Source organism: Pseudochaenichthys georgianus, chromosome 9 (genome assembly GCF_902827115.2).
Source record: "Pseudochaenichthys georgianus chromosome 9, fPseGeo1.2, whole genome shotgun sequence".
Lineage (NCBI taxonomy): Eukaryota > Metazoa > Chordata > Actinopteri > Perciformes > Channichthyidae > Pseudochaenichthys > Pseudochaenichthys georgianus.
Window position 1 is genome coordinate 48,566,990 of NC_047511.1, and position 12,923 is coordinate 48,579,912.

Here is a 12,923-nt window from a genome sequence, read left to right on the forward strand (position 1 = left end):
TAAAGGGAAACCGGCGTAGGAAGTGCCGTACGCACTTTCCTCGCCGGTACGCAATGTTTTGGTGAATCGGAAAATGTCCGTACCTATTTTTTGGATTTCTTCTACGTAAGCAACCTTCCCACGTGAATCCTACGCACGGCCTTATAAATGAGGCCCCTGCACTTTGACCGGTGTCATAACGTGTGCGTTCACCTGGTGTCTCTGGACTCTCATCAGATGGTTATCATGCACAGATTACACCCGACCAGCCCTTTCCACTGCGTCATCCATTACATCAGGCGTCGATTGCACTTCCTGTCTCACTCCTGGGTTTCCCTCCTTTCACCAAATATCTGCTGAGACAGCCTCCTTTATACCTCTGATAAGATACTGACATATCGAATAATCTCAGTGCGGATATGCGTGATTTCCTTAGTCATAAAACCTGTTGATAAGATGGGTGAAGAGTGAACTTTAATTTATCCAGAGTGACTTACAATAAGTGCAATCAAGGCCTCTTTTAAGTAGTTAAAGACTCCTCTCCTGCTGATGTTCAGGTGTATATCAGTATGTAGTGTCTCTACTTTAAAGAGTCCTCTCCTGTTGATGTTCAGGTGTATATCAGTATGTAGTGTCTCTACTTTAAAGAGTCCTCTCCTGCTGATGTTCAGGTGTATATCAGTATGCAGTGTGTCTACTTTAAAGAGTCCTCTCCTGCTGATGTCCAGGTGTATATCAGTATGTAGTGTATCTACTTTAAAGAGTCCTCTCCTGCTGATGTTCAGGTGTATATCAGTATGTAGTGTCTCTACTTTAAAGAGTCCTCTCCTGCTGATGTTCAGGTGTATATCAGTATGTAGTGTCTCTACTTTAAAGAGTCCTCTCCTGCTGATGTTCAGGTGTATATCAGTATGTAGTGTCTCTACTTTAAAGACTCCTCTCCTGCTGATGTTCAGGTGTATATCAGTATGTAGTGTCTCTACTTTAAAGAGTCCTCTCATGCTGATGTTCAGGTGTATATCAGTATGTAGTGTCTCTACTTTAAAGAGTCCTCTCCTGCTGATGTTCAGGTGTATATCAGTATGTAGTGTCTCTACTTTAAAGAGTCCTCTCCTGCTGATGTCCAGTTGTATATCAGTATGTAGTGTCTCTACTTTAAAGAGTCCTCTCCTGCTGATGTCCAGGTGTATATCAGTATGTAGTGTCTCTACTTTAAAGAGTCCTCTCCTGCTGATGTTCAGGTGGATATCAGTATGTAGTGTCTCTACTTTAAAGAGTCCTCTCCTGCTGATGTTCAGGTGTATATCAGTATGTAGTGTCTCTACTTTAAAGAGTCCTCTCATGCTGATGTTCAGGTGTATATCAGTATGTAGTGTCTCTACTTTAAAGAGTCCTCTCCTACTGATGTTCAGGTGTATATCAGTATGTAGTGTCTCTACTTTAAAGAGTCCTCTCCTGCTGATGTTCAGGTGTATATCAGTATGTAGTGTCTCTACTTTAAAGAGTCCTCTCCTGCTGATGTTCAGGTGTATATCAGTATGTAGTGTCTCTACTTTAAAGAGTCCTCTCCTGCTGATGTCCAGTTGTATATCAGTATGTAGTGTCTCTACTTTAAAGAGTCATCTCCTGCTGATGTCCAGGTGTATATCAGTATGTAGTGTCTCTACTTTAAAGAGTCCTCTCCTGCTGATGTTCAGGTGTATATCAGTATGTAGTGTCTCTACTTTAAAGAGTCCTCGCCTGCTGATGTTCAGGTGTATATCAGTATGTAGTGTCTCTACTTTAAAGAGTCCTCTCCTGCTGATGTTCAGGTGTATATCAGTATGTAGTGTATCTGAAATGAGCAGAAGAGCCCCTTTAAAGTAATTAAACTGAACGTGGTTAACTAAACTACATTTCTCCCTGGGGTACATGTGTTCTACTTTCCAAATAGCTTCCCTAAAACTCTAAGTTGCTGATACTGTACAGGTTTTTTTTAAATCCAGAGTGATTACAGAATTGCCAAACCCCCAGAATAAGCAGATTAAACGAAGAGTTTATATATATATAAAAATAGGATCTGAGGTCTGCTATTGTTTGGTGGGCTCGGCACTTCCTCCTTTCTGTGGATCAGCTGCAGACTGCAGAGGACAAAGGGAGCGAGGGGAACAATGGAGAGGCCTTGGTGCTGGAACTGGAGCGAGACAGAGAGTCTGCAGGGCCCAGACCCTGGAGGACCTCCAGCGCCACTCAGGAAGACACCCACACACACACTGATACAGACACATGTGAACAATGGAGCCCCCCACGCCCTGCACAGAGGGACTCATCGCACACCGAGAACAGACCGTCCTGTCAGAGGGAGGAACTGATTATATGATAGATATACGTATGTCTATCTCTGTTGTACCTATATGTTCACTTTGTTTAATGGGGTTTTATATTTGATATTGTTGCATCGACTCTCGTCTCTAATCCGTCAGAGAGAAACCGTTCATTATTTTATTCTGTTTTCTTGATTAGTTATTTTTCTCACATCCCCGTTTACATCCAATAGTCCTCCTCTTAAGATGCACAGTTTCTTTAACACGGGGTCACAGCATGTAGAAGGTCTCAAATCCTAAATATTCAACATGAGAATATGAAAAACAAAACATATAGAAATCAATAAAAAGTTGTATTCATGCCTTATTTTTTTACTTTGAAACAGCCTGCTAGTTAGGAAGCATTTCTACTTACCTAAGGACTACTTATTTAGCAGAAAGTAGTTCCAGTTCATCTTTAGTTCTTCTCACCTAGACCAGGGGTTCCCAACCTAGGGATATATATACAAAATAATTGATTAATTAATTTTAATAAAAATTCAAGTTAGTGTCAAAGGATATTTCTGTCTTTACTCCTAGATATTTAACCTATTCTGTGTGTTGACATTTACGACCATCCCTGCTTCTAATCTCCCGTAAGGAATGTGATAATGCAGTCGTATGTTGATACTACCAGGTTTTATGGCCTGACCTATAGCGGCACATGGGGGGTTGTACGACTGTGAGAACGCTGGCTTCTAAGCACCACAGATGTGAGAGACATCTCCTGTGTCTCCAGGTGTTTACGCCCATCCCCAATATGTGGATTTGACTCTCTGTAAACTAGTTAAAGGGTCTACCAAGATGCGAGGCTGATCAGATTTGACGTGGCAACCTACACGTGCAGTCAGAATCTCTGGCTGCTGTGACTTTATCCGGCCGATACTATCAGTGTTTGACATCAAAGATCCTGCTCGTCCCGTGTCTCCTTCATGAGTCAGTGACTCCCTCTGCATTGCTACACAGAGGTTTCCTCCACAGTTACTATTATAGGCATAAAAAGACAGAAATGTATCATTCTTTCTTTAATAGAAATGTTTCGTCCAAACCAGGCTTTTCTGGATAAGCGCATTTTTAAAACGTAGTCCTTGTCCATGCCGGTTTCAGTTGGATTATTTGAGGGGGCTCTTGGGAAAAAAGGTTGGGAACCACTGACCTAGACTATGCTGCATTATTTTCATCATCGTTTAATCTACCAGGTATTATTATGTAACGTGGTTTGGTGTACGACGTGTTAGAGAAGTCTGTCCTAGTTTCTCAATTTCCACTCAGTCCATTATTTAAAGGTCCCCTGTTATCCTCTTCTTCATCAGTATATCACAGGTCTCAGATATATCCAGAGCCTGTCTCTGATTGGCTGAAACACCAAACAGATCATTGCAGCATTACCCATAATCCCCTCTGTTTCAGAATCTTTGTTCCTTAAACTTTCAGAGTCTCTTTCCACAGAGGGGACACATGTTGATGTAGAAGAGACATGAAGAAGAGGGGACACATGTTGATGTAGAAGAGACATGAAGAAGAGGGGACACATGTTGATGTAGAGGAGACATGAAGAAGAGGGGACACATGTTGATGTAGAAGAGACATGAAGAAGAGGAGACACATGTTGATGTAGAGGAGACATGAAGAAGAGGGGACACATGTTGATGTAGAAGAGACATGAAGAAGAGGGGACACATGTTGATGTAGAGGAGACATGAAGAAGAGGGGACACGTGTTGATGTAGAAGAGACATGAAGAAGAGGGGACACATGTTGATGTAGAAGAGACATGAAGAAGAGGGGACACATGTTGATGTAGAAGAGACATGGAGAAGAGGGGACACATGTTGATGTAGAAGAGACATGAAGAAGAGGGGACACATGTTGATGTAGAAGAGACATGGAGAAGAGGGGACACATGTTGATGTAGAAGAGACATGAAGAAGAGGGGACACGTGTTGATGTAGAAGAGACATGAAGAAGAGGGGACACATGTTGATGTAGAGGAGACATGGAGAAGAGGGGGCACATGTTGATGTAGAAGAGACATGAAGAAGAGGGGACACATGTTGATGTAGAAGAGACATGAAGAAGAGGGGACACATGTTTATGTAGAAGAGACATGGAGAAGAGGGGACACATGTTGATGTAGAAGAGACATGGAGAAGAGGGGACACATGTTGATGTAGAAGAGACATGAAGAAGAGGGGACACATGTTGACGTCGAAGAGACATGAAGAAGAGGGGACACATGTTTATGTAGAAGAGACATGGAGAAGAGGGGACACATGTTGATGTAGAAGAGACATGGAGAAGAGGGGACATATGTTGATGTAGAAGAGACATGGAGAAGAGGGGACACATGTTTATGTAGAAGAGACATGGAGAAGAGGGGACACATGTTGATGTAGAAGAGACATGGAGAAGAGGGGACATATGTTGATGTAGAAGAGACATGGAGAAGTGGATTTTGCATAATAGGGGACCTTTAAGCCGTGACTATATGAGGGGTCAACAGGTGTAAGAAGAAGAGAAGGGGAAGGTCCCGTTTCCCTGACGATGAGCTCACCGTGGAAACACAAAGAGTGAACATGAAGCACATTCCTTTTGAATCAGCGCGGGACTCCAGGAATGTGAAGCTCTCTGTGATTAGAGGACAGTCTTTGTTGTTTCTGGATGAGTCAGGGGTTTTGTGCAGGCCTCATGATGACGCTCCACACACACACACACACACACACACACACACACACACACACACACACACTGTGGTTCGTCCTCTAGGAACACAGAGGGAACACTGAACAGAACATATGACCGTGTCTGGAGGACGATGGCAGGAACAGGGAGAGACTCATGAGAGATCACACTGTCCCTCTGACCTGGTAGCAGACAGACATGACCACTCATTATCAGACACATGTATTACTCTGAGATGGACCAATCAAACAACGACTACTTTCACTGTCGAGGGACCAATCAAACAACGACTACTTTCACTGTCGAGGGACCAATCAAACAACGACTACTTTCACTGTCGAGGGACCAATCAAACAACGACTACTTTCACTGTCTTTCAGGAACATTTTGAATGCTTTTACTGAAACAGAGTATTCCTACACTCTGGTACTTCTACTTGTACTCAAGTACAAGATCTGAGTACTTCTACTTTTACTCAAGTACACGATCTGAGTACTTCTACTTTTACTCAAGTACACGATCTGAGTACTTCTACTTTCACTCAAGTACAAGATCTGAGCACTTATACTTTTACTCAAGTACATGATCTGAGTACTTCTACTTTTACTCAACTACAAGATCTGAGTATTTCTACTTTTACTCAAGAACAAGATCTGAGTACTTCTACTTTTACTCAAGAACAAGATCTGAGTATTTCTACTTTTACTCAAGTACAAGATCTGAGTACTTCTACTTTTACTCAAGAACAAGATCTGAGTACTTCTACTTTTACTCAACTAAAAGCTCTGAGTACTTCTACTTTTACTTAAGTACAATATCTGAGTACTTCTACTTTCACTCAAGTACAATATCTGAGTACTTCTACTTTTACTCAAGTACAAGATCTGACTACTTCTACTTTTACTTAAGTACAAGATCTGAGTACTTCTACTTTTACTCAAGTACAATATCTGAGTACTTCTACTTTCACTCAAGTACAATATCTGAGTACTTCTACTTTTACTCAAGTACAATATCTGACTACTTCTACTTTTACTCAACTACAAGCTCTGAGTACTTCTACTTTTACTCAAGTACAATATCTGAGTACTTCTACTTGTACTCAAGTACAAGATCTGAGTACTTCTACTTTTACTCAACTACAAGCTCTGAGTACTTCTACTTTTACTCAAGTACAAGATCTGAGTACTTCTACTTTTACTCAAGTACACAATCTGAGTACTTCTACTTTTACTCAAGTACAAGATCTGAGTACTTCTACTTTTACTCAAGTACAAGATCTGAGTACTTCTACTTTTACTCAAGTACATGATCTGAGTACTTCTACTTTTACTCAACTACAAGATCTGAGTACTTCTACTTTTACTCAAGAACAAGATCTGAGTACTTCTACTTTTACTCAAGAACAAGATCTGAGTATTTCTACTTTTACTCAAGTACAAGATCTGAGTACTTCTACTTTTACTCAAGAACAAGATCTGAGTTCTTCTACTTTTACTCAAGTACAAGATCTGAGTACTTCTACTTTTACTCAAGTACAAGATCTGAGTACTTCTACTTTTACTCAAGTACAAGATCTGGGTACTTCTACTTTTACTCAACTACAAGCTCTGAGTACTTCTACTTTTACTCAAGTACAATATCTGAGTACTTCTACTTTTACTCAACTAAAAGCTCTGAGTACTTCTACTTTTACTTAAGTACAATATCTGAGTACTTCTACTTTCACTCAAGTACAATATCTGAGTACTTCTACTTTTACTCAAGTACAAGATCTGACTACTTCTACTTTTACTTAAGTACAAGATCTGAGTACTTCTACTTTTACTCAAGTACAATATCTGAGTACTTCTACTTTCACTCAAGTACAATATCTGAGTACTTCTACTTTTACTCAAGTACAAGATCTGACTACTTCTACTTTTACTCAACTACAAGCTCTGAGTACTTCTACTTTTACTCAAGTACAATATCTGAGTACTTCTACTTGTACTCAAGTACAAGATCTGAGTACTTCTACTTTTACTCAAGTACAATATCTGAGTACTTCTACTTTTACTCAACTACAAGCTCTGAGTACTTCTACTTTTACTCAAGTACAAGATCTGAGTACTTCTACTTTACTCAAGTACAAGGTCTGAGTACTTCTACTTTTACTCAAGTACAATATCTGAGTACTTCTACTTTTACTCAAGTACAATATCTGAGTACTTCTACTTTTACTCAAGTACAAGATCTGACTACTTCTACTTTTACTCAAGTACAATATCTGAGTACTTCTACTTTTACTCAACTAAAAGCTCTGAGTACTTCTACTTTTACTCAAGTACAATATCTGAGTACTTCTACTTTCACTCAAGTACAATATCTGAGTACTTCTACTTTTACTCAAGTACAAGATCTGACTACTTCTACTTTTACTTAAGTACAAGATCTGACTACTTCTACTTTTACTCAAGTACAATATCTGAGTACTTCTACTTTTACTCAACTACAAGCTCTGAGTACTTCTACTTTTACTCAAGTACAAGATCTGATTACTTCTACTTTTACTCAAGTACAATATCTGAGTATTTCTACTTTTACTCAAGTACAAGATCTGACTACTTCTACTTTTACTCAAGTACAAGATCTGAGTACTTCTACTTGTACTCAAGTACAAGATCTGAGTACTTCTACTTTCACTCAAGTACAAGGTCTGAGTACTTCTACTTGTACTCAAGTACAAGATCTGAGTACTTCTACTTTCACTCAAGTACAAGATCTGACTACTTCTACTTTTACTTAAGTACAAGATCTGACTACTTCTACTTTTACTCAAGTACAATATCTGAGTACTTCTACTTTTACTCAACTAAAAGCTCTGAGTACTTCTACTTTTACTCAAGTACAATATCTGAGTACTTCTACTTTCACTCAAGTACAATATCTGAGTACTTCTACTTTTACTCAAGTACAAGATCTGACTACTTCTACTTTTACTTAAGTACAAGATCTGACTACTTCTACTTTTACTCAAGTACAATATCTGAGTACTTCTACTTTTACTCAACTACAAGCTCTGAGTACTTCTACTTTTACTCAAGTACAAGATCTGATTACTTCTACTTTTACTCAAGTACAATATCTGAGTATTTCTACTTTTACTCAAGTACAAGATCTGACTACTTCTACTTTTACTCAAGTACAAGATCTGAGTACTTCTACTTGTACTCAAGTACAAGATCTGAGTACTTCTACTTTCACTCAAGTACAAGGTCTGAGTACTTCTACTTGTACTCAAGTACAAGATCTGAGTACTTCTACTTTCACTCAAGTACAAGGTCTGAGTACTTCTACTTTACTCAAGTACAAGGTCTGAGTAGGCCTACTGCTACTTTTACTCAAGTACCAGACCTGAGTACTTCTACTTTTACTCAAGTACAAGGTCTGAGTACTGCTGAGACATTCGTCTGACAATAGAGCTGTTGAATCGTTGTCATCTCTCACTTGTTACACTTAGCATCAAGTGAAGTACTTAAAGCAGAGTCGCATCACGAGGATCCGCAGCCGGCCGAGCGGCTTCACGTGTTCCTGTTCCTGAACACAAACCGGTCTGAACCGGAGAGACTCTGGCTGAGCAGACAGAGCGTACCGACCTCGAGTTACCTCTGAACAGCTGACTTGCTCTCTGCCTCACATCTGGAGATCTCCTGCTTCTCTGCTTCATAGTAAAGGTCCCCTGTCCACTTCTACATCAACATGTGTCCCCTCTTCTTCATGTCTCTTCTACATCAACATGTGTCCCCTCTTCTTCATGTCTCTTCTACATCAACATGTGTCCCCTCTTCTCCATGTCTCTTCTACATCAACATGTGTCCCCTCTTCTTCATGTCTCTTCTACATCAACATGTGTCCCCTCTTCTTCATGTCTCTTCTACATCAACATGTGTCCCCTCTTCTTCATGTCTCTTCTACATCAACATGTGTCCCCTCTTCTTCCAGTCTCTTCTACATCAACATGTGTCCCCTCTTCTTCCATGTCTCTTCTACATCAACATGTGTCCCCTCTTCTCCATGTCTCTTCTACATCAACATGTGTCCCCTCTTCTTCATGTCTCTTCTACATCAACATGTGTCCCCTCTTCTTCATGTCTCTTCTACATCAACATGTGTCCCCTCTTCTTCATGTCTCTTCTACATCAACATGTGTCCCCTCTTCTTCATGTCTCTTCTACATCAACATGTGTCCCCTCTTCTTCATGTCTCTTCTACATCAGCATGTGTCCCCTCTTCTTCATGTCTCTTCTACATCAACATGTGTCCCCTCTTCTTCATGTCTCTTCTACATCAACATGTGTCCCCTCTTCTTCATGTCTCTTCTACATCAACATGTGTCCCCTCTTCTTCATGTCTCTTCTACATCAACATGTGTCCCCTCTTCTTCATGTCTCTTCTACATCAACATGTGTCCCCTCTTCTTCCAGTCTCTTCTACATCAACATGTGTCCCCTCTTCTTCCAGTCTCTTCTACATCAACATGTGTCCCCTCTTCTTCATGTCTCTTCTACATCAACATGTGTCCCCTCTTCTTCAATGTCTCTTCTACATCAACATGTGTCCCCTCTTCTTCACGTCTCTTCTACATCAACATGTGTCCCCTCTTCTTCACGTCTCTTCTACATCAACATGTGTCCCCTCTTCTTCACGTCTCTTCTACATCAACATGTGTCCCCTCTTCTTCACGTCTCTTCTACATCAACATGGCTGCGTTCCCACCGGACGCAAAGCGATGTTTGGGGGCGGCACCATTACATTTAAAGTCAATGCAGAGACGCGGACAGACGCACATTTGCTCCAGCGGCGTGCATGACGCGGTTGTCGCAAATGCCGCGGCGCGATTGAAGGAGGCCGCGATAACCGCTCAAGTTCAATTTTTTCAACTGGAGCGTGAAATTCGCTTGACGCGATCTCGCGGAAGCCAATCCGCGGTGAGGACCTCAGCCTGCCGTCACTGACGTTGAAACGGAAAAACAACACAGCCGTTAGCTGTTAGCCCTCAGAGCTCACAGCTCCTCATATCTGTTCAGAAACTAGACAGAAGCTAAACAAGTACAAACCACAGACTGCCTGTGTCATGGAGGATACAGTCGCTGGTTTATTTATGTCTGGAGGCCGTTGCTGTGAGTGTGGACGGTCGGCGCATATATAACGTTAGCTTAGCCGATCTCCATTCAGAAAACACGCATTTTAAAAAGGTTTTTCGCCTGCCGTCTGTCTGCAGACTAGTCAAAGCTTTAATTCATGGTTTTTACTAACCGGTATCAGTGTGTTGTTACTTCAGCATCATTTAGAAACGTTTATTACGAATCACGGTAAAATATGTTCTTCTTGTTGTAGTTGTCGCCCCCGAGCCAGCGCATCCTGTTTGAATGATGCGAGTAAACACAGCTGAGAGCCGCGGTGAAACTCGAGCAATTAGAGCGAAGCGAATATTCGCATCGCGTCCGGTATGAACGCAACTTTATGTTTTGTATGGATCTTATATCACCGTAACCATAGTGATGTCAGCAGCTGCCTCTGACACGTGGACAGACACTGTAGAGGCGGTCTGACTCTCAGAGGATCTGAACGAGACACACACACTCACTCACAGCCTGTGTCACTGCACTCTAAGACCTTATGTCTCAGCAGACTGACCTGAAGGGTCGCTCACACTCACTGGGTGACCCTGTGACCTCAGCGGCCAATCAATCGCTAGTTTACGTACTGTTGTACTATTTTCAGAGGTGGGGAGTAGTGGAGTACAAATACTTCGTTACAGTACATGTTTCTGGTATCAGTACTTTACTCCACGATTTATTCTTCTGACCACTTTTAACTTTGACTTCTTACATGTTGAACTCAAACACCTGTACTTTCTACTTCTCACATGTTGAACTCAAATACCTGTACTTTCTACTTCTCTCATGTTGAACTCAAATACCTGTACTTTCTACTTCTCTCATGTTGAACTCAAATACCTGTACTTTCTACTTCTTACATGTTGAACTCAAATACCTGTACTTTCTACTTCTTACATCTTGAACTCAAATACCTGTACTTTCTACTTCTAACATCTTGAACTCAAATACCTGTACTTTCTACTTCTCACATGTTGAACTCAAATACCTGTACTTTCTACTTCTCTCATGTTGAACTCAAATACCTGTACTTTCTACTTCTCACACTTTGAACACAAATACCTGTACTTTCTACTTCTCTCATGTTGAACTCAAATACCTGTACTTTCTACTTCTCACATGTTGAACTCAAATACCTGTACTTTCTACTTCTCTCATGTTGAACTCAAATACCTGTACTTTCTACTTCTCTCATGTTGAACTCAAATACCTGTACTTTCTACTTCTCACATGTTGAACTCAAATACCTGTACTTTCTACTTCTCACACTTTGAACACAAATACCTGTACTTTCTACTTCTCTCATGTTGAACTCAAATACCTGTACTTTCTACTTCTCTCATGTTGAACTCAAATACCTGTACTTTCTACTTCTCACATGTTGAACTCAAATACCTGTACTTTCTACTTCTCACACTTTGAACACAAATACCTGTACTTTCTACTTCTCACATGTTGAACTCAAATACCTGTACTTTCTACTTCTCACATGTTGAACACAAATACCTGTACTTTCTACTTCTAACATCTTGAACTCAAATACCTGTACTTTCTACTTCTCACATGTTGAACTCAAATACCTGTACTTTCTACTTCTCTCATGTTGAACTCAAATACCTGTACTTTCTACTTCTCACACTTTGAACACAAATACCTGTACTTTCTACTTCTCTCATGTTGAACTCATATACCTGTACTTTCTACTTCTCTCATGTTGAACTCAAATACCTGTACTTTCTACTTCTCTCATGTTGAACTCAAATACCTGTACTTTCTACTTCTCACATGTTGAACTCAAATACCTGTACTTTCTACTTCTCTCATGTTGAACTCAAATACCTGTACTTTCTACTTCTCTCATGTTGAACTCAAATACCTGTACTTTCTACTTCTCACATGTTGAACTCAAATACCTGTACTTTCTACTTCTCACACTTTGAACACAAATACCTGTACTTTCTACTTCTCTCATGTTGAACTCAAATACCTGTACTTTCTACTTCTCACATGTTGAACTCAAATACCTGTACTTTCTACTTCTCTCATGTTGAACTCAAATACCTGTACTTTCTACTTCTCTCATGTTGAACTCAAATACCTGTACTTTCTACTTCTCTCATGTTGAACTCAAATACCTGTACTTTCTACTTCTCTCATGTTGAACTCAAATACCTGTACTTTCTACTTCTTACATGTTGAACTCAAATACCTGTACTTTCTACTTCTTACATGTTGAACTCAAATACCTGTACTTTCTACTTCTTACACGTTGAACTCAAATACCTGTACTTTCTACTTCTCACATGTTGAACTCAAATACCTGTACTTTCTACTTCTCTCATGTTGAACTCAAATACCTGTACTTTCTACTTCTCACATGTTGAACTCAAATACCTGTACTTTCTACTTCTCACATGTTGAACTCAAATACCTGTACTTTCTACTTCTCACATGTTGAACTCAAATACCTGTACTTTCTACTTCTTACATGTTGAACTCAAATACCTGTACTTTCTACTTCTCTCATTTCCCAAACAGCTGGTTCCTTTAGTCTGAATGTGTGTTGGTGCGTGGTCATTATTCTTTAGAGTCACTGCGTGCCTATTGGTTGGAACACGTTCCGTGTATCCATCACTTCCTGGTCTTCTCTAAAGAAGAGGGACCAATGGAAACGTTGTCATGTTGCCGTTGGTCACCATGGAAACATTCATTAGCTAACAATGACATTATTGTTCTATTGATATAAAGGGAGGTCAGGT